The following is a 26,897-nucleotide window of genomic DNA, read 5'->3' on the forward strand; positions in this document are numbered from 1 at the left end:
TCCTGGGTGTTAGGGCTGAAGGGAGGAGACCGAGCTGAGCCCCCACGTGGGACAGATGGAGGCAGAGAGCTGGGACTCCAGAATCCCGAGGAGTTGCAAGGCCGTGGCATCTGTCCCTTCCCCTCCTGCTCCTTCTCATGGTCTGGGGCATCCTGAGGTACCACCTGGACATGACCTGCCGGGCAGCCTGGGCCCCGTGGCCTGGTCCCTCTGGATGTCCACCACACAGCCCTGAAGAGAGTGATCGAGGGGCCATGTGCCCATGCAGAACTATTCCCCAGTGTGCTCTCGGGCCACCTGAGGGGCACGGATGCTCAAGATGGAAACGGAAATCTGGTGGGCCCGGTCGTGGGTCAGCCAGGTTTCCTTTGGCCAACGCTGGTGCAGTGAATTCGTCACTAATAATTTTTTTTTGTAAAGAAAACATAGACTGCCTGTCAATGGGCTTTTAAAAATAGACACTTGTGGGCTGGGGGTGCAGCTCAGTGGTAGAACGCTTGCAGGCTCAGGGCCCCGGGTTCAGTCCTCATCACTGCAAAAAAAAAAAAAAAAAAAAGACTTTTGCTCTGTTAACCGTGAATCAAATTGACCTGGGGTCTAGGTTAGCGGGGATCTCTAGATCCATGTTTAGACAACGGAATCCAGTTTTGCATCGTCTTATTTATGTGGACGTGTGGACAGATGTTTGAAACCAGCAGCTCCCCTTTGGCTGATTAAAGACCTTCATATTTGTTTTATGTGGCGTCTCTAGATCACCCACGCCTTTGCCCTAGAATGGTGTTTCTCTTAATATTACTGATGCTTGAAGAAAACTGCCATCCCGGCTCATTACCCTCCTGGGTAGTTTACAGGGTCGAGTGGTCTCTAATCTCAGCCTCTAGATTCACTAATCTCAGCCTCTAGATTCACGTTACAGAGGATTCAGGGAAATCTTGTTCTTTACACGAGATGACATGTCTGTCAACGTGCCTCGACGCTGTGTGGCGTATTGTGGAGTTTTCAGAAGCTCTTAAAGGACGTGAATTAGATTCCATTCTGGTCAGGAATACCTGGGGGTATGCCTCAAGATCACTCTAAAGCTAGAAACTGTCTTTGGTGAGTGACGGAAGAAGACGCTCTGGGATTGCCTGTTGGACGGGCCACAGCTCTCTGCTGCTGGTGCGACGGTTGATATTTTATCCCGTTTCCTGATCCCCGTGCTGTTATTAGCTGGAGTCCCCGGCCCTGGCTCCTGCGGTGAATGCCATCAAGCTTGATGAGCACAGAGTCCTGCAGGCCTTCCCTGCCCGTGTCTTGTCCCCACACTGGAAACTTGGATGCATTTCACCAAAGGCGCCCAAGAGGGAAGGAAGGGTCCCCCGTCAGGTCTCCAGGACGTCACAGATGGCCTTTCTCTATGGAGCTGAGCGCGTTCTCCTCTTCCTCTCGATTGTTGCTGCATCTGACGCAGCTTGGCCCTCCCCACTCTGGCCCCGGTGCTTTTCAAAGGCCTCCAGTGAAGGACAAGTTGCTGTGCTGGGCAGCCACCTGGGTGCAGGTGGGGTGCCCCCTCCTTGGGCTGCTCAGTTTACAGGCAGCTTACCTGCCCCCCTCGTTGGCTGGTGGCACACGTGGATCAGCACTGGCACTGAACACTGGTGGTGTCCCTGGCCTGAGCCCTCCCCTTGAGGGCCCTGCATGGTCCCCAGCAGCAGAGTGAGCTCCCAGTGCTGCACTGGAGGGAGTGGGGTTGGGTGGGGCAGAGGCCCTTGGCTGGACCAGCAAGCAGCCTGCTGGGTTGGAGACCCGGGGAGCCTTGCCCTGCCCTGATGTCACGTTTGTGTGTGATTGTCCCATGTCTGATGGGGGTGTGGACACCCAGGGTGGCTGGGCAACATGCCCCATGTTGGGGTTCTTGCAGATGGGGGACCCAGAGCTGACCTCATGGGGGGGACCCAGCAGTCCAGGGCAGCTGGAGCACTCCAGCCCTGCTCCACCCTCTCCTGGTCATGCTGGTGTCCCCCATGCACAGGTGGACCGCAGGAGAGGAGGCCATCGTGTGTAGGCACTTGTGTCCTGTTTCAGTGGTCACTCTGCCCAGCTGGAGCAGCCTCCATGCTGCCTGGGGGACCGGCACTCTGTGCACATTACCTCTGAATTTGACCTGAGCCCTGCTTGACCAAGGTGCCTGGGTCATCACGTCCAGGACTGGACCCTGGTGCTCAGAGGGGCTAAGGGACTGGCCCAGGGCCCCACAGGACCACGTCTGCACCTCTAGGATGTCCCCTCCAACCCTGAGTGCTCTGTGATGCCCCAGCCAGGCCTGGGTGGTCCTCGGGATGGAGTTCTGGGCGTGACCTCTGCCTGCCTGGTGGTCACTGACAGGCACAGCCCAGGTGCTGGGCGGAGCACCCCCTTTTCCTTAGGCCGGACCCCTTCCCCTGTCTCTGGGCCTTTCTCCTCCTTCCCCGGCCCTGGGGCCAGGCCCTGTCCACACGCCCTGAATCAGCCCCCACAGGAAAACAATCGGGCCCACATCCGCGAACAGCCCTGCCATTTACAGGGCAGAGAATGGAGACGGGCTGGTTCCACGACCTGCAGAGAAGACTCACCACAGTGCCTTGTCCCGGCTGCTGAAGGGCGCCTTGTTGTGGCCTGAGTGACCCCGGCTGTCCACAGCACCCCCTCACCCCACCCCAGGCTGTACCCCAAACGACAACAGAGCCCTTGAAACCCTGAGGTAAGGACAGGCAGGCAGACACCCTGCGTGAGGATAGAGCAGCCAGACCAGCCAGTGGCCTGAGTGCCCATCCTCCTGTGGCCCAGGGACACAGCAGCTAGTGCTGGGTCAGGGAGCCACCCGGGGAGAGGTAAGGCCAGCCATGGGGACTGGGGACTTGGCGGCTCCTCCTTCCTGTCTGTGCAGATGGCCTTCTCCCTGAGCACCAGGGTTGAGTGAGAGTGAGCTGACCCCAAGGTGGTCAGAGCTCAGGTGACCAGGTAACCCGCTGACCTCCTGGAGGATGAGTGGATGTTCGGGGCTTTGCCTGGGGCGGTGCTGGGAAGGCAGTAGGGGAGCTGGACACCCACTGAGCAGTCCCTCCTCACACAGCTGGTCTGGGAGCATCCGAGAGGCTGTGACAGGTGCGATTCCAGGGGCTCACCTGGTTCTATTCCCTGGGACGTCCCCCAGGACAGAGGACATCTGTATGGACCCAGCGTGGCTGGCTGCTGCTGTCCCCCTCCATGTGGTGTGAGTGTGTTTATTCCTTGGTCTTTCAGTTTGGCAGGACCCTGCCGGGGAGGGGTGGTGGCTCTGGGCACCTGGCCTCCTCCCCCCTTCCCCCCCCCCCCCCCCCGTGGGTGTGACCCTGGCAGGGCTAGTCCAGACCTGGCTGTCCCGGGATTGGCGGGCGGGCGTGATGGAACCTGCAGGACCTGAGGATTTCCTGGTGACACACAGGCCCGGGGTGGCCCCATGGCTGACACAGGGGCTGGGAACGGAGCTGCGCGCTGGGCACCATGTCCTGTGTGGCCCCTGGGTGTGAAAGTCCCAGATCTAGGGTTGGTGCTGTCCTGGAGCGTGGGGGACAGGGACAGGGGACAAAACTGCCGGTCTGCCTCGGGACCTCTGGGGCAGAAACCTTGGAGCCCTGAGGCCGCAGCTGGGAACTGCTGAGGGGACTGTCCCCAGGCTAGAATTTACATAGGAATGGGGGCTGTGAATGGGGATGCTGTAATCCTTCCAGAATTGGGGTAGAATTTGCATCTGAATGACCCATGAGTCAAGATTCCTTGAGATTTCCCAGTACTCCTGGGGGTCATTTGCATGTGTTCTCAGCCAGCCTTCTTCCTTGGAGTCCCCGGACGTGGACATGCTGTGGAGGGTACGGCCATTGCCTGCCCACTGCCCGGCTGTCCCCACCTCTTCTCCCTGGCCGCCAGGTCAGGATGGTCGCAGAGAAGCAGGTTTGGTGCAGACTTCCTGGTACTGAAAAATATTCTGTGAGGCCCTAGAACCGGGGGTTCCTGGTTACACTATGCCAGGGGTCTGCAGGAGGCTAACAGACCCCTCCCCGTTAGACACCCACATCCTGGAGCCTGTGAATATGTTCTGTGACCTGATGAAGGGACTTTGTGGGTACACTTAGGGACCTTGAGGTGGGGAGGCTATCCTGAATAATCCAGGTGGCTCTGAGTGTCATCCAGAGTGTCCTGAGGAGACAGAGGCAGGAGGGCAGAGGGAAAGATGCTACACTGCTAGTAGAGGAGAGAAGAAAACTGTTCTCTATCCTCTTAGGTGCTGTTCCTGGGGGTCTGTGAATTAACATAACAAAAAACAGAATCAGCAGTCAGACGTTAATATTTTTATGTGTATCTGCTTCACAGAAAAGATGTGAAAATCCAAAGAAGTGGTTGACTCGGGTTTATATGCCCTTTTAACAAAGAGTAATTAATTGCAAAGAAGTAACCAGACAAAGGAGAGGGTGTTTGGGCTCCTGGGAGTGGTGGATGGTGTGAAGGGTGTCTAGGAAATTTATGGTAGGGGAAAATGGTTGAGAAAGATGCTGTCTCCAGTCTTCCTGGTGTGGGATGAGAGGCATCTTTATACCAGGAAATTCATGCCCGATTTTTAGGCAGAAAGGAGGAAGGCAGAGAGTTCTCCCTGAGCCTGCTGTCTGCCTTCAGCTGAAAATAACCCTTGTGCCAAGGTGGCACATCCTGGCCTGGCGTCTTTAAATCCCAGTCCTGGCTTTGAAGGTGGAGGCGGGGCCCGGGGCCAGGTGATGCCTAAGGCCTCTAGAAGGTGGGAGGACAAGGAGATGACTCTCCCCTGGAGTCCAGAGGGAACCCAGCCGACTGGTCCGTTTTATTTTTAGCACAGCCCTCGGCCAGATGTCTGACCTCCAAAACTGAGAGAGAATACATTTGTATAGTTTCAAGCCACTGTGTTCATGGTGTCTGTGTATCTGTGTGTCCTTCTGTTTATCTACATTTTTGCTTATCTTTCTATGTGTTTTTACCTATTTTTTTGTCTATTTATCTGTTTACATCCATGTTCCCATTTATGTATGTATATATGTATGTCTGTCTCCGTCCGTCTGTCTGTCTGGCAGTGGTGGAGATTGAACCCAGGGCCTTGCGCCTGCTAGGCAAGACCTCTGCCCCTTTTTTACATTTCCCAGCTTTTAAATCACATTTAGTTTTGAGGAAGGTGCAGTTCTCCTGCCTCAGCCTCCTGTGAGCTGGGGTTGCAGACGAGCACCCTGCCCCTTTCGCGGTCGCCGTTTGGGGCAGTCAGTTCAGCTCCCCGAGACAGGGAGGCAGCTGGGCGTCAGATGTGCGGAGTCGCCTTGCCTAGATCAGGGTCCTTGAAACTGCAGTGCTTGTGGGGGTCATGGAGGACCTGGCCCGGAGAGCGTCCACATGGTGCGGACACCCTCTGGACCACAGGGTGTGTAGGGTGGGGGCAGATTGGAGGACTGGAGATCTCAGCCAGCATAGGAGAGGTGGGATTTGGGGACAGGAGGGAGGCTGTAAGGTTTGCCTCTTGGGGGGGCTCCAGGAAGTATGGTGGGGGCTTTCCTGGCCTCACATCCACTGAGAGGGAGACCCCTCCCCGGGCAGCAGGCGTGGCCCACAATGGTTAGGCCAGAAGCTGAGCTCCTTGGCCCGCACCTGCCGTCCCAGCCACAGGAGGCTGAGCCCAGGGGTTCAGAGCCAGCCTGAGAAATAGAGCAAGACTCTGGCCAGACAGTGGGGGAGAGCACAGACGGGTTTTGCTCCCCTCGTCTGGCAGAGCTTTGTGGCCCAGGGATGGCCTGGGGTGTGCACAGTGCTCCAGTCATCCATTCCTTGGGGACCTGGGCCTGCACAGTGCAGAGGTCAGTGCAAACAGGGCTGAAAAAGACCCCCCCCTCCCCTGGTGTTCCTGTTGGGCACACCCAGGAAGTGCAGTGAGTGTGGCTACAGCCGGCCGCTGGCCAGTGCTCTTGAGGGTGGTGCTCCAGCCGCCCTGCGAAGCGCTGTGGGGACAGGCAGGAATGGGACGTCCCAGGACCTCTCTGCAACATGCTGTAGGAGACAGGACTGAGCGTGGCCATCTTGATCACCTAATCCTGGCCTGCTGACGCTCGGGACTCGTGCCCAGGCCCAAGGGGGCTGCTGCCCTGCTCCACCTGGGCCCCTGCCCACTCCCTGCAGCAGCTCAGCCAGGCCTCACCCGGTGCCCAGCACACAGGAAGCTCCTGGCCTCCCCCGTCCTCGGGGGGGGGGGGGACGTTATGTGTCCTCTCCTCCTACAGATGCGGTCCTTCCCGAGGTTCAGCCCATCTCCACCCCACCCCCACGTACACAGTACCGTGCACCCTACCCACGTGCACCGCCCCCACACACATACATAGTGCCATGTGCCCTGCACCCCCCTCACATATACACACACAGTACCATGCACCCTGCACACACACACACCCATACACACACACACACACACACCCATACATACACACATACACAGTTCCATGCACCCTGTACACACACCCCATACAGATGCTACACCCACATGTTTCACACAGATACCACACCTGTGTGCATGCATACAACACGTGAACACACACCACCGTATGCCACGTACACTGTACCCATCAGGCACCTGCACCCCACCACATCTGCACACACCTCCCACATGCGCACACATGGGCACAGCATTGTTGTGTTCTGCCCCCTCACATCTCTTCTGGCCATCAGCCTGGACTTGGTGGTCAGCAGATCTTGGTGTAGATAGTCCTAGACCAGGAGCAGCCCCTTCTGCTGATGTCCCTCCTCGTGGAGCTGGTCTGCAGCCCACCCCATGGGTGGTAGGTGGTTGTCTGTTTTTTAACTGCAGTGTCATGTGGACGCTTGCCTCGTTTTCCCGTGGTCTCGTCCTCCTGTAACACAGTGCCTTCCTCCTGCTCCAGATCTGCCAGTCCCCAGAGGCTGTGCCCTGCTGCCCTGGTGACCAGGGCTCTCGAGGTCGGCCACCCAGAAGGAAGACCAGGGATTCTGGTTGCTGTGACAGGGCAGAGTGCGGGCTCCCTGCAGACTCGCCTCACCCTGGGTGTCAGGACCCTTCCTGTGGCTGTCCCCATGGGCTTGAACTTGTACCACTGATTATTAGTCTTTTGTCCTCGGGTCTTGGTTCCCAAGTTCCCCAGAGGGGTCCAGGCGTGTTTACCCACCTGCCAGAGCACAGCGGACATCGCTGTGTTTTTGCAAAGCTCTTGTGCAGCTGGTCACCTGCTGTGTGCGGTTGACTAGTGTCTTTGCCTCTAGACCGTCCCCAGTGTTTTGGAGAGTACACAGAGGACTTGTGTCTTTTGCCCACTGAACCCCAGTGCATGGTGTGGGCTGGCACCTGGTGGGCTTCTCAGTAGGTGCCAGGTTGGAGGGATGGACAAACCCAAGTGTGGCAGAAGCCCCTGTGCCTGGCCGCTGGTCCGATGGCCTCACCATCTTGGGCTCCAGTTGCTTGCTTTCTCCGGGACTCCACTCACAGCTACTTTACAACTTAAAGTATAATCCAGAAGCAGCCTCAGCCGAGACTGGAGAGGGTCTCTTCTCCTTTTAGAGATGGGGAGCTCATTATGTTGCCCAGACTGGCCTTGAGCTCCTGGGCTCAGATGATCCTCCGGCCCGAGACTCCAGAGTAGCTGGGGTTCCTGGAGCGCACCGTTACACCCAGCAGTCTCCTTGACGGCTGGGGCCAGCACATTCTGGTTACTGAATAATTTAAAGAGTTAAATCCATGCCGTGATCACCAAGTGAGGGTAGGTGTCTGTGGTGGGCAGTAGCTTCTGTCCCTGGCAGATGACCTTACTCCAGGCTGACTGCAGATTCTGCCTGGGGACGGGGATGCAGATCAGCAGCATGCCGGCAGGGCTGCCTCAGCTGGCCCTGGCTTCCACAGACCACCCTGCGCCTTGACCACAGGTCCGTCCCTCTGTGGTTTTCCTTGCTCTTGGTGTAGAAAGTGGATTCAGATCTTTCAGAGACCACAGTGAGCATGCGCATGGGTTCCTAAGCAGTCTCTCTGCAGGTGTTTGGTATACAGTGCCCGTGGTCACCTGCTGTCCAGGCAAGCAGGTGCTGCCCTCAGGGCACAACACAATTGTCAGAGGCCGAGACTAGAGCCATGGGGTGGTGTGACTTGGATTTCTCTTGGGCCCCGAGGACAGAGGCGACCTCTTCCTTTCTCTCATTAGTTTCTTCCAGAGTAAGTCATTCTAGAGACAGCGTCCACCTTGGGACCGCCGGTGGCTGACCCTGGAAGGTCAGGATGATCTGGTTGGGCTTCATTATTGACCCAAGGTGTTCCATCGCAGTTGATTTTAATGGAGTATTGCTGATATTAGTAGTCAGTGGTGATGCTGTCACCTGGGCACTGTTGGAGCCAGCGTCACCTTATACACCCCAAATGAGCCACCCCTGGTTGCACAGCTGGGTGGGTGGGCTCAGTGCTCGAACTGGGTACCACGGTCTACGACTGTCCTGGGTGGGGGGGGGGAATGGACAGGGCAGAGCTGGGCAGAGCAGAGCCCCCCCGTCATGAAGGAGACCCGAGGCCCACCCTGGAGAGAGCTCAGCCGCCGGAGGTGAACCAGAGCTCACAGTCGGGTGTTGGGTTCCAGGGTGCAGTGTGTCTGGCTGAAGGAGGTGCAGATGTGTCTCCCAGGACGGAAGGAAAAATGTGCTGGGGGGGGATTCGGGGCCCTTCTCTCTGGGGCATCTCTGCTGGAGGGGGTCCCTCTGAGTGTGCTGGTGCCCAGCTCTGAGACCCAGGTGTCCCTTGCAAAGGCAGGGGAGGGTTCCGGGGACTGGTCCTGGCCCGGCCCCTCCCAGCCCCTAGGTTCTGGGTTTAACACCTGAGCCTGCTCTTTTAAGCACGTCTCGTCTCTTTGCATTTAAGGACACACGGTGCTTATCTGAACTTGCCAAGGGACCCCGGCTGGCCTGGTCTGTGTCACGGGGCCCCGATGGATGTGCATTTGCATGAGGTGCATGAAGGCACCTTGGCTGTGAGCATCCTGGAGCTGGCTCCCTTGGGAACTGGTGGGATGGTGGGGATCCTCGGCCATGGAAGTGAGTGTGGCAGACCCCGGGAGGTTGCCCCCTGGCCATGGCCCGTCTCCCCCTCCTGGTGAGCCACAGGTTGCCGGTTTTCTCCACTTGGGAAGATGTGGCCTGTTGGCGCCTGGTGCTGCGAGCACCACCCGCAGCGTGGCAGTCACAGAAGATTGTCTCCCACTCAGCATCTGGCAGGCCTGGGTGGCAGGGCTGTGTGCGCGTGCATGGGGCGGGCATGTAGAAGGGTGCGCAGAGCCCCTGGAGAAGAGGCGCTTGGGCAGGGTGGGCAGGCGGGTGCTGGGTGTTTCCGGCTGGTAGTTGGGAAAGTGCTACTAGAAACTTCCTTTGGTTCTGAAGTTGATCAGGTCCTTCCTGACCTGTGAGTGGTCCCCCTTCCTGAGGCTGAAATCGTTCCAGAAACTTCTGTCACTGGCAGACGCTTCTGTGTTTTGTCATCCTCTTCCGCTCAGCGTGTTCCCCTCAGCCAGTCTTGTGACCTCTGCCACCTGCAAAGCCACAGGTCAGGGCAGAGTGACCCCTGGAAACTTGAGTACCGTCCACCTCAGGTTGTGAATGGGTTTGTTTCCTCTTATGGGCTTTTTCTGTAAAGCGAGGAAAAAAACTCAAAAACTGCCCAGTTCACCTCCCTTCTTTTCTTTTCTTTTCCTCCCTCCCTCCCTCCCTCCCTCAGTGCTGGGGATTGACCCCAGGACTGCTTGTGTGGCACGTTCCTGGAGGACCGAGGAGCAGCGGGCAGTGACTTGGAGAGGTGTGCCTGCTGGATTTCTGGGTGGGTAAAGAATGCCATCCAAGGCCGGGCACATAGTCCCTGGCCCTGAGATTTGGCTTCCACCGTGGTTGACAGCTGGGGCCCAGAAACCTGTTCTTTCGGAGGTGAACTGGAGATTTTGAGGAAAAGACTGACTTCCAGGAGCACGGCTCAGCCCAAGTGTGTCCATGGCTTGACTCGCCCTCCTGGGACCTCCTGTGACAAGAGGAGCGCCAGCTCCTGCTTCCCTGGCCTGCCCTGGAGCTGCGGGCTCGTCACCTTGGTCTTCTAACCTGCTTGACGGGGCTGATGGACAGTAATGGCTCCCGGCTCCCAGGGGTGTGGGAAGGGTCCTCCCTGTCGGAGCTTGGGCCCTGGGCCCAGTGGGTGCTCAGCAGCACCCGCTGCCCCACCCTGCTGTGGACCCTGTGCGTGGCCTGTCACCTGAATTGCTCTCCCTCCCAGCCTGACGGGAAGTCTGCTCCCTCAGATTCTGTCCCCCGAAGGTGGCTGGGGGTGGGGAGGGTCCTGTGGGGCAGCAGGAGTGGGCCAGTCATTGTCCTGAGGCAGGGCCATCTGTCTAGCTGTAGGTACAGCCTCGCCTGTCTTGGTGTAAGAATGTTCTAGAAACTCTTTGGATTTTTCCCAAGTGTGTGTTCCTGTGAATTCCAAGGCTGATGCTTCTGGCTTGAGGAGACGGCTCTGCCTGATCCACGGGTGATTCCTCACCTGTCCCTAGCTGTGGGTCCAACCCCCTTCCCGCTCCTGCCAGAGCTGTTGAGCCCCGATGACTCTGTTGGGATCTGGTGACAGTGACTCATCAGCTCCCCCTTGAGTGACCCGCCATCCTTACTCATTCCGAATCATCCGGAAGGTGACACAGCTCGGGGAAAGGAGACCTTCACTCCCTGTGGAATTGCTGTCTCACGGAAGGACAGTCACTGTTGGCCTGGCCACACTGCCCAGGCCTTGAGCCTTTGAGCTCACCCGGACAGAAGGACACCTGCCCGTTGCCATCAGCCGGGGTGGGGTGGGGAGTCTCCATTTGAAGGGTGCAGAGCAGACTCTTGGAACCGAGATCCACCTGATTCGTAATTTGTAATCCGCCTGATTGCAGCGGTGGGCAGTTCCTCTCGGGCTCCATTTCCCCCGGAGAGTCAGCCGGCTTACTCCTTGGTCCTTCTGCTGTCTTGGGAGAGCTGGCTCCCCGGGATCGCACCCCCCTGCACTCTGTGGGCTCAGGCGGACTAGCGGGGCCCCTCCAGGTCACGGCTTTCTCGGTTTAGCTTGTCCCCTGCCTCTTGTGACTCCCTGGGGAGTGAGTGAGTGAGGGAGGGAGTCAAGGAGAAACATCAGCTCCCATGAACTGCGAGAAATCAGGGCCATGGGGAGCAGGCTAAGAGGATTGGTTATAATTCACAGGATTACAGAGAATCAGCCTCTAATCCAATATTCGGCTTACATCATTTCGCTCGAGGGTCACGCGGGTCTTTGGAAACTAGAAACTAATTGAAATTCTGGCCGTAAACATGCCAGCAGCTGCACAGTAATTTTCTTAGGGCCGGGAGGGAAAATGGTACTTCCCTGCTGGGAAAGGCTGGGTCTCCCCAGGGCCACAGCTGTGGGCTAGCAGTGTTTGCTGCCTCCTGTCACAGTGCTGGGGTAGTGGGTCCACCAGCCACAGTGACCGTGCAGTGGGCTGCTGATGGGGTGTGGTTAAGAACTTGCATGTGCAGTGGCATATGCCTGGGGTCCTGGCTGCTCAGGAAGCTGAGTGGGAGGATCACTGGAGCCCAGGAGTTCAAGGCCAGCCTGGCCACCATAGCAAGACCTCATTAAAAAACAAAAACAAAACCCCAGAGTCTCAGAATGACAAGCAATATTGCAATGCTCACCTGATACCAAGGCCTAAGGTACGTACAGTTCCTGTGGTCTTTGGAGAGAGGTGACGTTGAGTTAAAAGTCGGATGGACCTGGCATCCCCAAAAGCACACGTTCTTTTTCTCCTGCCAGGGGGTAGTGGATGAGCGTTGTGTTTCATGGGTGTGCCATGTCCTAGGGAGGGGACTGTAAGGGGGGGCCTCGCGTTGGCTCTGGCCCCTGCCCACCCAGTCTTGACTCCAACCTGTGGTCACGCTGGCTTACTGTGTCATTTTGCTGTACTTTTAAGGAATTGCTAAAGATGAAATCAGGGAGACTGGCATTTTGTGGCTTTGAGACTTAAAAAAGAAGTCCCTGCTTGACCTGGGCCTGTCCACTTATACTGGGCCTGCACCATGATGTGAGGGGACGCTTCCTGACACCCTCCAGCTGGGCTGGATGTGGGGTTGCAGGGCAGGACCCCAGCCTAGAGGAGAGTTGGGCCCCTGGTGAAATGGCATGATTTTACTCCCCCTGTGCAGACAGGAGGGCACCAGGAGCCCCTTGGGGTTCCATCCCGTGGCCCACAGTCCTAGACCAGGCCATGGTTCTGGAAGATTCTGTTATTTTTTTGCATGGGGATGCTGGGGATTGAACCCAGAGGTGTTTAAACACTGAGCTACATCCCCAGCCCTTTTTATTTTTGTATTTTGAGACAGGGTCTCGCAGATTGCTTAGGGCCCTGCTAAGTTGCTAAGGCTGGCCTTGAACTTGCAGTCCTCTTGCCTCAGCCTCCCGAGTCCCTGAAATCACAGGTGTGTGCCACCACACCCAGCAGATTCTGGGGTGTTAGTGCTACCAGCAAGTGGGGAAGAAAGGGAGGTGTTTCTGAAGTGCCTCGTCTGCCCAGGGGTCCTTGGAGGAGGGGGTGGGAGCTGCTGGCAGGGGTCCGGGTTGCAGGGGTCAGCTCAAAACACAGCAGGAGAGAAAACCTCCTGCAGTCCTAGTGCCCAGAGCCCACTTCTGCGCCTCTTCTGGCCGGGGAGCCCTGAAGTCCCCAGGCTGAGCGCGCCCTGGGTCTCAGCTCTCACCGCAGCCCTAGACCGAGGCTGGACTTTTATGAGCCTGTTTTTCCTCGTCCCAGGAGTGCCATAAAACCTGTCCCACGGGGACGGCTCTCAGAGCATTTAGCGGGTGTGCTGGGCGGCGGTGCCACAGGGCTGGACGTGTTGCTGCCGCTCCTGGGGGTGGCCAGCAGGGCCACACAGTGGAGCTGGTGTGCCTCGGTCCCCAAGGTTGGGGCAGCAGGTTTGTGGCCTTTTGCTTGGGCCCCGGGAGGGGTTGGGGTGTGTGGAATTGTGGAATATTAAGGTCCGTTCCGTGCACCCCCAGGAGTCAGGAACAGCTCATTCATCTGTGCCACACGGCGCTGAGGTGGCTGGCAGCCTGACATGCAGAATCCAGCAGGCGCCTCGTGAAAGGTCACTGCCACTTGGTCACCTTCCCTGAAGGCGGATGTTAATACCCTTCTGCTCACTGAAAGCCGGCCAAGGGAGGCTCTGTTTCCTAGAGGTTAGGTCGGTGCTGGCCCTGATCTGCGGGCTGAGCCCCTGGTGTGGTGGCCGGAGGGGGATGTTACGTTGGAAGGGGGGCGGTGGTCTTTGGGGTGCAGGTTGGTTCTCTGCGCTGGCTGCTCCTGGTCATGCGGGCCCTGGCGGGTCAGGACGCTGCTTAGTCATTATTTGGGGGCTGGGTCGTAGCGGTGGAGTGTTGTCACACTGCACAAGAAGGATGAAGAGCTTTGCCTGGGGAATTGGGGGGCACCCTGGGGGACATCGGGTTGGAGGCTGGGCCCTTCTCCTGCAGGCTCTGGAGACGAGGGGTGGAGCCAGGTGTGGGTGAGATGCAAGCATCCCGTAAGCCAGAGTGACCTGGCCGGGGAGACCGAAGAGCTGCCCACTCCCTGGTGAGAAGCAGGAGCCAGACGGCGGCCATGTGTGGAAGGCCTGGTGGTGTGTGCTGTGGGGTGGGACGTGGCTGTGAGGGAAGGGAGAGTGGGGTCCGGACAGGCGGGGCATCCTGGAAGGAAGCCCAAGGCTGCTCAGGACCTGATGGGGACGGAGACGGGGGAGGGAGGACATGGGGCCTCCATCAGAGAGGCAGGTGGCTTGGGAAGGCCCGTGTGGTCTGGAGGTGCCGACTGTCCGCCGTGACTGGCCCTCTGGATGTCAGGTGCAGGAGAGGGGAGGTGGCAGAGGACCCCAAGGCCTGGGGCTGCTGGGGTGTCCACCTGAGAGCGCTCAGGGAGGAGAGAGCAGAGGTCACTGTTTGTCGGTGGGGTTGGCGGGAGGTTCTGGAAGGAAGGGCCGGGTGTAGAGTCCAAGGACCGTGCCTGACTCAAGCTGTGCTGAGCTGAGGGTAGTGATCAAGGCTAATGTCACGGTCATGAGTTTTAAAAAGGGAACTTGGGGTGTAGGCCCAAATCACAGAGTGAAGGCCAGGGAGGAGGTCAGTGTTGGCCTCCGAAGACCGTCTTCTTAGCCAGGCTCGTTTCTCTTGGGGTGCGGTCATCTAGCTTCTGCCCGGACCTTTCTCCAAGTGGGAGCCTCCCCTGTGACGTGGGGGACAGTGCTGTTGTGGGTTGCTGTTTTTAGCATTTAATGTCCACTTCTGAAGTGATGATTCCTCCTTGGTGCGGTGCCATCCCTGGAGGTAGGGCTGCAGCGTCCTGTTGGTGCTGGGGAGTGGCTGGAGGATGGAAGTTTCTGATGTAGTAGCTGGGGGTGGGGGAGGTTCAGAGGGAGCAGCTGAGGGGAGGGGAGGTGCTGAAGGAGAAGTCAGAGCTGGGGGAGGTGGTTTAGAATGTGCTGGGGAAGGGGGGTGCTGTGGAAGCCACTGTGGGGGTGGGCAGTGGCCTGCTGGAGGTGGCCCAGCAGGATGTGGCTGCAGGTGGTCTGAGCTGGCCTTGGAAACCACTCTGCAGCCCTGCAGGACTCTGCCCTCCGCCTTCTGGGGAGAATAAACAAGCACTTAATTAAGGTGCCTAATTGCCTTGAAAGAAGTATAAAAAATATTTACGCCAGGCGCCTTGTGGTTTATAGCTCCATTTTCAAAACTTAGTTGAGCTGAACCAGCTGGAAAAATCTAGAAGAAAGCAGAATGAAGATGCATGATGGGGAGGCGTGTGCTGTCTTTCCCTGTGGGGATGGGACCCAGCCCCGAGCCTGTGTCACCGCCCAACAGGATCCACCCTGTGACCCTGCCCCGGTGTCCTCTGTAAATGTCACTTTGAACACTCTAGATAGAAAAGGTTCTCGGTCAAGTTTTGCTGGTGATTCAAGTCAGTGTTTTTATTTTTTTAATATTTTTGGTGTTTTGGTGTTCTTTTTCTTTTTTTTTTGGTCTTATTTTTTTGAAATGGGGGGGGGTCGAATCTAGGGCTTTGAGAATGCAAGGCAGACGCTTTGCCACTGAGCCACCCCAGTCCTCGAGTCAATCTTTAAAAGTGAATCTTAGGTAGTACATTGGAAGTGACCAGAATGTCCAGCATCATCATATTTAATTATGGAACAGTAGCCATGGTGCGGTGCTCAGGGGCGCTGTGGGACCAGCAGCGGGGTGCACAGGCCTGCAGGGACCTAATATCACCCGCGGGGGTCCCACCTCCTTCCTGCCACCCACAGGCCCCAGGTCTTTCCTCTTTCTTGAAATTCAGGTCTTAGTCTGGCAGCGACATGGTCCCAAACTGCCTGTGGGGTCACAGTGGAGTGACTGGGCCCTGCCGTCCAGTGTGGCCATTGGGCTGCCCTTCCTGGATGGGGCTGGCATGTTCTTCCCCCCGCCCGTGAATGAGAAATTCCAACCGAATATCCAGCTGTCGGAAACGCACGTCTGCCTGCCGGTGGTGAAAAGGGCCATTTAGATGAAATCGACTTAGTACTGAGTTCCTTTAGGAAGACGCCAGATGTGGGATTTTTTTTTTTTAATAGTTATTACCTCTTTCTTAAGAAAACATTGCCAGGGCTGGGGCTGGGGCTCAGTGTGTGACATGGGTGAGGCCCTGGGTTCGATCCTCAGCACCGCATATAAATAAATAAATAAAATGAAAGATCCATTGACGACCAAAAAATATTAAAAAGAAAGAAAACATTGCCAGAAATGTTTTCTTTGCTAGCTTTTTCTGAGTTCTTAAAATCTTCTACAATTACATTATCTTTCGATGTCAGGTTTAAAATATTCTCTCTTTGTAGTGGGGATTGAACTCGGGGACACTTTGCACTTTACCACCAAGCCATATCCCTGTCCCTTTTTATTTATTTATTTATTTTTATTTTGAGATAAGGTCTTGCTAAAGTGCCCAGGCCGGCCTTGAACTTGCAATCTTCCTGCCTCAGCCTTCCAAATTGCCTGGCTTCCGATTAAAAATATTCTAATTTGGGCTGGGGATGTGGCTCAAGCGGTAGCACGCTCGCCTGGCAAGCATGCAGCCCGAGTTCGATCCTCAGCACCACATACAAACAAAGATGTTGTGTCCACCGAAAACTAAAAATAATAAATATTTTTTAAAAAATATTCTAATTAGAAAAGTTGGTGCATAAGATATGAGTTAAGGTAGTTTTAAAGAATCCAGATTATGAAAGGTGAAGTACTCCCCATGGCAGGCCAGACCTGTTCACTTCCTGGGTTCAGTTTTCATCCAACAAATTGTTCTTTTGAACAGGCGAATGGCCACCCACCGTATGCCTTCACCGGTGGGAACGTACCACACACACCACCGGGAACAGTAGATCTTGGCACCCTCTCTTACCAATGGCAACTTTATTCTTTTTAACCATGCCTAGTATTGCACCCTTGGGCTGGGCATGAATTTTGCATATTAAGAAAAGTATGCATATGTTATATATAGAGAGAGAGATTTGCCCCGTGATTTGGGATGCAGTTATGTCTGGATAAATCCGTGGTAAGTTGAAACTATTGTAAGTAAATAATGCTTTTGAGACACGTAACCTGCTGACCTTCTAGCTTAGCCACATAGCACGATGCAGAATATCCCCTGCCCCCCAGGTCATCTGGTGGCTGACAGGGAGCTGTGGCTTGCAGATGCTGCCTAGCATCCTGGGAGAGGATTTCCCGCATATCGCAAGCCAGGGAGAAGACCAGAATTCCAGGTATGGTCCTGCAGAATGTGTGTCACTCTTGAATCATCATAAAGTTGGGAAGCCACTGAGCTGAGCCCTGGTAAGTCAGGACTGTGTGACACACATATGCTGATGAATTATTCTAGAGGTTTCTGGAGTTTTCCTGCTGGATAACCTTGCACTGGGGCCTCTGGCCCCCGTGGGTGAGTCCTGGTGGACGGCTGCCAGGTCAGAGGGTGCACGTGCAGTATCTTGGCCCCCTGGGCATGGGGACGCTGCCCCCACTCACCTTGCTCTTTAAGGCCAGTCTGCCCAGCGGTCAGTTGATGCTCAGTTGCTACTTGAACTCTGCTAACTGCAGTGGTGTTGGTGAGAAGCAGCAGTGTGTTCCAGTGTGCGTCCCCACCCCTGTGGGGCATGTCCTGGAGTGCTGGTCCCTGCGGAGGGTCCCCCGTGGCATGCTGCTGGGGTGAAGTAGTTGAGCGGGGGCTTGAGCCCCTCCCCAGCCACAGCCGAGGCAGCCAGTAGAGGTGTTTCCAAGCCAGACTCTTTGGGCATGGACGGACACAGGCAGCCTCAGCACCATAACCCCCAGTGAGTAGGACGAGGCTGGTGGGCCCCTGGTCACTGGGAACAGAGATGAGATGTGCTAATGACTAAACCCTGCTTTTTAAAATGTCTTGCTCAGCCTTAGCAGGGCAGGTGTGAGCAGCCGCATGGTTACCCATAGCTAACTCTGGCTAGTCCCACCTGCGTAGGTGACCGTAGTTAGCGCTGGCTAGTGCTCCTAGGGGCCTGGTGGTAGGGAAAGCTCTTCCTGTAGAGTAATCTCAGATCCTTACCACAACCAACTGAATGAGGAAACAGGCCCAGAGAGCCCAGTAACTTCCCCAAGTCACTTGCAGAAGCAGACCTGGAGCTTGGGTAGTCCCGACCCCAGGGGGCAGGATGAAGGTGGCTGTTGTCATTAAGTGCCACTGGCCTGCCTCCTGTGGGTGCTGGGAGGGGAGGACCGTCAGGCTCATCCTGGGGGAGAGGGCCCCTGCTCCCTCCCTAGGACCTCGCCTTAGTCTGTGAACAGGATGGAGGAGGGGAACCGGGAGGTGCAGAGTTAAACCACTGTGATGGGTAATTACTCAGAGAGAGTGTCTTGCTGTTGCTTGCTCTTGGTGGGGTGATAGCTAATTATAGCTTGTGGGGTTTGTGTTGAGGAAGCAGAAAATGTCTGAGGGAAGGGCGAAGACGAGCCTGGGTCCCGGGTGCCTTACCCAGGCCGGAAGTGTGCTGCGGCCTAGAAGCAGGGTGTTGGATGTCTGACCCAGACATGGGGCTGGAGGACAGGAGGCAGGGACACCAGTCATCAAACTGGGTTGTCGGAGCCTCTGGAGGATTAGACGTCCACGGGGTACTCTGCCCCTCTGGGTGATTTTTGCTTCTTCAGTGCAGGGATGGAACCCAGGGCCTTCCGTGTGCCAGCCTCCCCGTCCTCTGTCCTTTGCTCTTCTCCACTGTGAAATGATGGCAAATGGGCCACCCATCTTGTCCAGTCACTGGACAAGCAGTTCTAGGTCTGGCCTTTATTTATTAAAGTGACAAAGGCATGCTTACTTTTGGAGAAGTTTTTTCGGTTTCAGATTCGCGGCATTCGCGTTATTTATCCGAACCCCTTTTTGATGCGTGAACCCCTGTGTTTCTAGCACTGTCTCCAGGTGCTGCTCTCCCCTCTCCCTCCCGGAGTGACAGCAAGGCCCATTTGAGTGGGTCAGCATGGAACCCTTGCAGATGCCCGCAGCAGAGTGGACCTCACTGCACTGCTGCCCAGCCGTGGGGCAGACCCGCCTCCCTGGCGTTCCAAAGGGAACGGTGGCTTCCAGCTCCGGGTGCCCGTGGCCCTTGCCAGGCCCCTGCAGAACTGCTCAGGGGAGGGTACCAGGCCTGGTGGTCCAGGTCTGTAATCCCAGCATCTCTGGGGGCTGGGGCAGGAGGATCCAAGTTCAAGGACAGCCTCACCAACTTAGTGAGTCCCTAAGCCACTGAGACCTTGCCTCAAAAAGGGCTGGAGATGGCTTAAGGGCCCAGTGCTTAAGTGCCCCTGAGTTAGATCTCCACTATCCCAAAGAAAAAAAGCAGCTATTCTGGCAGCCCTGGGGGGTGGGTGGGAGTGGATGGATGGTGACCCTTTCTGCACATGGCCCTAGTGGTCATTTGCTGACACAGAAGGGTGCAGAGAAACTGGAGTGAGGGGTCTGGGGGAAGTCTGGGGTGTCACCGGTGGCAAGAGGGAAAAACCCAAACCCCATCCACTGTATAACGCTGAGTGTGGGGCCAACAGATGCCATTTACGATCAGGGAGCATGGCCTTAGGCACTGTCTGGACCGTCTCCGCCCGCACGAGGCCTCCAGGTTTGCAAAGCCTTTCAGGTCAGTGCTCTTGTTCTGATCGTGGGTGATATCACTAGGCCCAGGGACCCCTGTCTGGAGGACTCTGTCCCACACTGAGCAGGGTCATAGGCCCGTTCCAGAAACCTGGCTTGCGTCATAGTGGACGTGTTTCTGTTGGGCTTAAAAATTACCATCAAAAACAAAGGGAGGGCTGGGGATGTAGCTCAGTGGTCAAACACTCGCCTAGCATGCTGGAAGCCTGGGTTCCATCCCCACAGACAGATAAGCAAAAGGAAGAAGGACTCGGTTTGGTTCTTGTACCTGTCACCCGTCTTGGTTTTTCCCTTGGTGGCCCTGTGGAGATGAATTGTAAGGGACACATGGGAAATCACTAGCCAGTGAGATGGTGCTCAGTGGGTACTTGAACTCTGCTAACTGGGACGGTGGTTGTATTCAAATGACCTGTTTTGCAAGAGAGTTGCTGTGGTCAGGGCTCTTGCGCCAGGTGACCCATGGGACCACACTTCCCCTTCGGTTGGTGAAGGGGGGCCGCCCAGCCACCTCCCTGCCATTTGCATCATGGAAGACTGGCCAAGTTGGTCCTGGGTGAGAAGGTCAGCCCAGGGGGTCCAGAGGTTTTAAAAAGTGGGAAGAGTTTGTTTTCAGTGCTTTCTCTGTTTTTCATTATTTCCAGAGTCGAGGTTCTGAGGACTCCTTTCTAGAAGTGGAAAGTCTTCAGAGGCACAAGATACAGGTGAATCATTTTGTTTTCATCAGAAGGAGACCCCGTAGAGGGCTCAGGTGGATCTGGGGGAGGGGATGCTTGGTACCCGTACTTCCCTTGGGACCCAGTTCAGACTTGGCTCCTGGGCTGGGTGGGTGCCGGGTGGCTGCCCTTTCCTTTTTCCTTCTCCCCCATTACGTCTCCTGACTCCCCTTCTCTCGGGTTCCCTTCTCCACTGGGTGGTGGCAGTGGCCACAGGGTGGACCCCCGTGGGAGCTCCAGAAGCTTGCTCTCCTCTTTTGGGGGATGTAGGGAGAGAGTCAGTGGAGGCTCTCGATACTCGCTTCCTAGATGCGGGCCATCTTCTTATTAGTCTTGTTTGGGGTCAGTTCTTCTGGTTTTGAGCAAAGACAGAGTTGTTCGGTGAGTGAAAGCAAAAGGAAAGCCCTGCCCCCATCTTTCCCTCGTCCTTTCCATGTTCCTCCTGTTTTTTTCCTGCTGGGGATTGAACCCAGGGGTGCCTTACCACCGAACTGCACCCCCAGCCCTTTTTCATTTTGAGATAGGGTCTCACTAAGTTGGTGAGGCTGTCCTTGAACTTGGATCCTCCTGCCTCAGTCCCCGGAGCCGCTGGGATCACAGGCAGGCACCACCGTCCCTGGTCCCTGTTCTTACTCTGGTGGTGGGACTATAGAAGGCTCTGCCGCTGGTCCACCAGGGACCCAAACAAGAGCACGTTTCCCAGCTTGGTAGGATGCTTTCACCAAGTGCACCGTCATCTCTAGGGGGACTGCTGTAATTCTGATGTGTATTGAACTGGCTTTATGCACTTTTTTTTTTTTTAATGAATTACTTGGTACGTTTTGGTGGGGGGGGCCTTCATATCAGTTTGGGAGATCACTTTATTTCTGTTTTTGGTACTGGGGATCGAACTCAGGGGCACTCAACCACTGAGCCCCGTCCCCAGCCCTATTTTATATCTTATTTAGAGACAGGGTCTCACTGAGTTGCTGAGTGCCTCACTGTTGCTGAGGCTGGCTTGAAACTCACAATCCTCCTGCCTCAGCCTCCCAAGCCCCTGGGATTGCAGGCGTGCACCACCACGCCCAGCTGGGAGGTCGCTTTTTATCTGAGTGCTGAGTATCATTTTCCTCCCTGCTGGGGTGGTTTATCTTTGAATTGTGTTGGCCTCTTTATTTTAAAGAAATGAGGAAATTGAAAGCAGGCTGCTCCATGGGAGAAGCTGTAAGAGGGTCCAGCGGGGGGCCCAGGAGGAGAGGCCCTTCCTGTTACTTTTTGCATTGCTGTCATAAAAAGCCTGAGGTCTGTTCAGAGAAAGAAGTACTGCTCATTTTTTGGATAGATGCATGAAAGCCAAAGAAATGGCAGGAAATAGTCACCTGCACCCAAAAATGGGTTCGCACATGGAGACGACGCTGAAGGCCGCTTCGCACGTTCCTGTGTTGGGTTTAGGTTTCCAACACGCTTCCATAGAGTTGAGAGAGGGGTCCAGTTTTAGTGAATTAATTTTTTTTATTTTGCAAAAGCAATACATGCAAAAATATAAGTTGGTTTTTAAAATGCAAACGTAAAAAGTGAGTCCCCTGGCCCCTTTTCCTCCAGGTGGTCTGTAAACAGCTGGATACATGTCCCTGTGTGTGCTCATGTTTGGCACCTCTGTGTGTCTGCCGCTGTGTGTCTGTATCCTTGTGTGTGCACTCCCTGGGTATGTGCGTGTGTGCATGTATGTAGTAGCACACCTTCCCTCCACACAGTGTGGGCCACAGCTCCCACGATGCCCAGTGCCTGCTTTGGCACATGGTGCCGGTGTGGTCCATGCCCACCTGCCCACCTGCAGCAGCTGCTTGTCTCCCTAGGGTGCAGCCCCTGGCCCCTGGTTGAGGAATCACCTCTAGTTGGGGTGACCTCTGCCTGTCGTGGGGCTGCTGCCCAGGACTGCCGGGATGGGAGTGAAGGGGGTCATTCCAAATGGCCCACAGGAGTCCATTGTACCACGCCTTCACCAACACGGCAGGTAGAGGTCTTCAATTTCTGTCTGCCTTGTGGATAATTAGTGAGTGGTGTCTTATTTTGGTTTTCATTTATTTAGTGGAGTAATTTTTTTTTTGACGGGGTTGGGAGGGGAGACTGGCGATTGAACCCAGGGATGCTTAACCACTGAGTCACATCCCCAGCCATGTTTTAATTTTTTTATTTTGAGACAGTCTTGCTGAGTTGCTGAGGGCCTCACTAAGCTGCTGAGGCTGGTCTCAAACTTGTGGTACTCCTGCCTCAGCCTCCCGAGTCACTGGGATTACTTACAGGCATGTCCCACTGCGCCTGGTTAGTGGAATTATTTTTGAAGATCAAAATATTTTATAATGTGGGAAAATTAAGAATGGAAGTAAATTCCAATTAAAACAAACTTAAGCATGGTACCTTTTACATGAGTTTACCCTCTCTTTCAGGGACATTTCAAGTGACCTCCCTGGGTATATACTGTGCCTGGTACTGAGATCTCCATGGTGTCAGCGGGCCCCCAGGTTGAGTGATCGGCACGGGCTGCCGTGATATAGTGGCCACAGACTGGGCATCTTCTAAACAGCAAAAACTCACCTCCACCCCAAGCTCAAGGCGCTGGATAGTCGGTGTCTGGCGAGGGCCCTTCCTGGTTGGTGCCTGGCACCTTCTTGCTGTGCCCTCACTGGGTCGGGAGAGGTGGGGCAGCTCGCTGGCGCCTCTTTTGTCAGGACGCTAATCCCGTGGGTGAGGACGCCACCCTCCTGGGCTGATCACGCTGGGGTTAGGGTGCGGCATGGGCTGGGGGCGCCGCTCAGTGGTGAGCGCCTGCCCAGCGTGTCCCAGGTCCTGGGTTCACTTGTGGGTGTAGCACTGTCACGCACACGAGGAAAAACTTTTAAAAAGGTACAGCACTGCCGATCCTTTCCAGGCTGGGTGGCTAGCAGCATCCCCTCCGAGGGCCGGCCATTGTCCAGTGCAAACCGCGCTGTCCCTGGGAGCCGTTGCCCTGCTCGGAGCCTCCGTTGGCCTCCTGGAGGGGTTGGGGGAGCTCTAGGCCAGGGGAAGTTGAGATGAGCTATCATTTCTCCAAGTGCTCAGCCGTCTGCGCCAAGGGACACGTGCACGTGCCACCCAGACCCTGTGGGAGACAGTATTGTGACACCCATCCCAGACACAGAGTGGTGTCACATCAGTGGTGTGACTGTCTGCTTCTCTGCAGAGGTGGCCCCTGCTCGAGGAGCCTCCTGCCACCCCCAGGGCAGCCCTGCTCCTGCCACACACCTGCTCATGCCCTTCAGACTGGGTTTCTGTGTCCCTCCCTCCTCCCAGCCTCTGTGTCCTTCCCTGCTGTCCCGTCCAGCAAGGTGCCCGGGGCATGAGCTGGGATTCGGGGTGGGAGCCAGCGTGAGAGCTTCTCAGACACCTGCCGTGACTTGCTGGCTTCTGCGAGGTGGCTTGAGGTGAGAGGGCGTCCCCGAGACGGTCTTGGCCGGCCGCCCTGCTAGGTGTGTCCAGGACAAGGCCCTGACGGGGCTGAGCGTGCCCCTGCGGAGCTGGGATCAGCTCTCAGTTCTTGGAAAACCGAAGTTGGAACAGTGAACGGTTAGCTTGCAGCTCAGGGAGCCCCTGACCCCTGTTCCGCAGTCTAAGGGACAAGGCCCTTCTTGTCCTCAGCGTGCACCATGGAGAAGTCAGCACTGTGGCGGGGAGGCAGGGGGGACCTGGGCAGGGCTCGCCAGGGTAGGGTGTGTCTGGGGAGGGCCACGGTGCTCCCTCCTCCTGCCACCCGACAGCTCAGGGAAGGTGTGGGAGTGTGTCCTCCGCTGTGGCCGCAGGGCCCCGAGGGGTGTGGACCTTCACGCGCCCTGTCTGGGCAAACCAAGGAGACGAACAGGGATCCAGACAGGCTCCGCCAGCCAGGCGTCTTCAGAGGAGTTGGGGGCCCAAGTGGTGACCCCCTCGTCACATCAGACTGTCCCCAGCTCACCCGAGGTCCCCTGTCACAGTTTCCCCGGGATGTGGGTGATGCCTTCACATCAGGGCGGCATCCTGCTCCCGGCTGGAGCCCCGGCACCTTCTGAGTGGCAGTAAGGGTGTCCCCTCAGTGATCCATCCCACTCAGGTCCCAGGGAGGAGCTGCATCCAAGAGGCAATGTAGGTCAGCGTTTATGGGACACTTAAATATGGCATCCAAATGTGCACGTGTGCAGGCAGATGCCCGTGTGTGCACAGATGTACCCTTGTGTCCTGCATGCGCACACAGCTGCAGGCGCACATGGGCATGCATGTATGCATGCAGAGAGGGTTCACACAGTGCACATAGACAGGTGCGTACGTCGCCACAGATGCACCTGCTCACACGGACGCGTACACATGTGGGAACACACAGAAGTGACGCCTCCGCACACAGAGCTGTGCACACGCATGCAGACACGTGCCCCCAGCCTCGTGCTCCAGCCCCGCCCCTGCTGGTTTCTGGAGCTGCTCTTTTCTCCGCCGCAGCCCCTTTGATTCCCAGGGTCCTGGAGGTGGAGCGCTGCCACCTGACAGGCCCCAACAGGCGGGATGGAGGGGCTCAGCGCACCGCCCCCCCCAAGCTCCACTCTCTGACATTTAAAGTGGGCCAGTGTGCTTAATTACGCACGTGAGATGGAGTGACATTCGCAACCCCGTCTCTCTAATGGGCTCCTTTGTCAGGCCGTCCTTTCTGAATGCAGAGGGCGACAATTTCACGCTGTCACCGCACAGTGCACGTTCACAACCCTCAGCTCCCAGGGATGCTCAAGAAAGCCAGCACAGAGGGGCGTCCCACCCGGCTGTTGTGATTTCGATTTTGAGAGGGCGGCCCTGGCTGCGGCGTCCCGCCCTGGCCACGGAGCGCTGTTCCTGGAAGGCAGGCGGTGGTGGCAGTGGGTCGGAGGGTGTCTTGCGTGCCCTGCCTGAAACCGTTTGCTTCTGATGGCAGAAGGTGAACCCCGAAGTCCTCCCTGGAGCTCTGTGCCGCTTGGGACTCTCCAGGCCCTTGTGGCCGGCTTTAAAGGCCCTTAGGGAAGGGCGGCAGGGCCTGGGCTAGACCTCGGGAGTCTCCGATCTGCTGAAGAGATAAACGAGCAGCGGGCCTGGGCAGGACTGGCAGCAGAGTGGCCCTGCCCTGCCTCGGGAGGGACTGGAGGGTGGACCCTGTGCAGGCCCATATGCCATGTGCGGTGGAAGCCACAGAGCAGAAGAGGAGGGTGGCCAGCAAGGAGGTGGCCTTGGAGCAAAGGGTCCCCACAGGAGCCACAGAGACCCTGGGGGGAGACGGCCCAGGAAGTGGGAGCTGCATGCAAAGGGCCCGGAGGAGGGGCACGGTGCTCTGAGGGGGACCAGGCGTGCTGGTGAAGTCAGGGCGGCCAGGCCAGGTCACTTGGGCCTTGCAGGCTCCTCGAGGACCTGGCACTGGACTCCAGATCCTGCCGGGCCTCTCGGCACGCTCTGCTGCCTGGTGAATAATCCCATTTGTCCAAATGCACCTGCTCTCCAGCCGGCTCACTCTTCCTGTCCTTGGGAGGACATTCCCTCGGTGGCCACCCTGCCTCGGCCTGCTGAGCTGCCCTACTCAGTGCGGCCAGAACCTTTTAATTCATGTCCTGCCATCAGTAGAGTTAATGACGGAAAGCCGGGCCCGCCAGGCTCCTCTCTGTGCCCACCTCCGCTGCCCTGAGACCCCGAGTGTCAGCTGTTCTAACCGCCTTTGGTTTTTTCCTTCAAATTGGTTTGACCTATTTCCTGACTTGACCCCTTTAGAGACCGTGTTGCGTGGAGTTGAGGGTTGTATCCTCTGGTCCTCTGCCTCCTCCTTCCCTCCACCATCCAGTTCTTGTTACCAGGCCGTGCGCTGGGCCGGGATAATGCACTCTGATTACACTTCCATCTGTGAATCGCTCTTGTTCCCCGGGGGTCACTAATTGCCTCATTTTCATTGTGTGAGTCTTTATTTTTTTTTTTAGATCTGTGTATCTATTTACTAATTCATCCTCAGACTCCTTCAGAGCCATAGACATTTCAGTAAACAAAGCCCGGGGACGTGATGGGTGATCCATCGAGCACCCCTGTGCGGTCCCTGTCATTGCACCCCCCGGCTCCCCACGGTGTGTGCCTGTCCTCTGTGTGCACAGCCTGACTCCTGAAAGAGAAGGCCCAGGACACGGCTCCCCCTTGTTGGGTTGGAACAAATCCTTCAGTAATTTTCTGAGAAAGGATGGAAGAGGTAAGACTGCTTGAGAACTTGAGGCGTGTTTCTGTGTGACGTTCTGACTGCTCAGTCATTTGCTTCAAGATTCTCGGTGAGACATCCTCTCCCTCGGGTTTCAAGGCAGCTCTGCCTCCTGGCTCTCAGCAGGGCTACGGTGATGTCTGTGCGACTAGTTTTTGTTCCTTCAGGAGATCCTCCCTTGACCTCCCAGGGCTCTCTGATTTCTTGATAAGTCTAAGCGTGTGGCCTTCGGTCACTCGGGCTGCTGGGCACTTCCGTTCTGAAGACTCACGCCCTTTGTCCTGGGTATTTTCTGTTTATTCTTTCTCTGAGAATTCCTCATTCTTTGGCACTCTTTTCTACCAGTGCTACTTAGACAGGGGACTCCAGCTTTCTTATCTCTTCTTCCATCTCCATCCCATTTTTTGATTTGCAGGAACCTGTTCTTGCAGCAGGACATATTCTTTCTTTCATCCCAAAGTGGCATTGTAAGCTGGGTTTCATCTTCTCCGCTTGCCGGCGACAGCTCCCCTCTCAGGCTACGGTTTCTGCTCAATTTGGTCTGAAATGTCACTCGGCACCGCGGGGTAGGAGCGCTGCGGCTGGGGAGCGTGACGGAAGATCAAGTCGCTTTGGCCCAAAGCTAAATCAGTTCATTGGAAAGGAAAGGGGGGGCTGGGGTTG

General features: G+C 56.4%; 1 protein-coding gene across 6 annotated transcripts in view; it reads left to right on the forward strand.

Annotated features, from left to right (window-relative positions):
- SEMA4D (semaphorin 4D) overlaps positions 1-26,897 on the forward strand; it is a 114,313-nt gene that overhangs the window by 44,832 nt on the left and 42,584 nt on the right. For 4 of the 6 annotated variants that reach the window (XM_081263296.1, XM_081263295.1, XM_081263300.1 and 1 more), the window contains one exon: positions 19,928-19,987. The exons of 1 other annotated variant lie outside the window; for it this stretch is intronic. The gene's annotated coding sequence lies outside the window, so the exon portion shown is untranslated. Of the gene's footprint in view, positions 1-16,819; positions 16,952-19,927; positions 19,988-26,897 lie in introns of those variants that run through there. One more of the 6 variants, XM_081263297.1, reaches the window with a different exon arrangement.

This window comes from Spermophilus citellus, assembly GCF_964194105.1.
Source record: "Spermophilus citellus genome assembly, chromosome: 12".
Taxonomy (NCBI): Eukaryota; Metazoa; Chordata; class Mammalia; order Rodentia; family Sciuridae; genus Spermophilus; species Spermophilus citellus.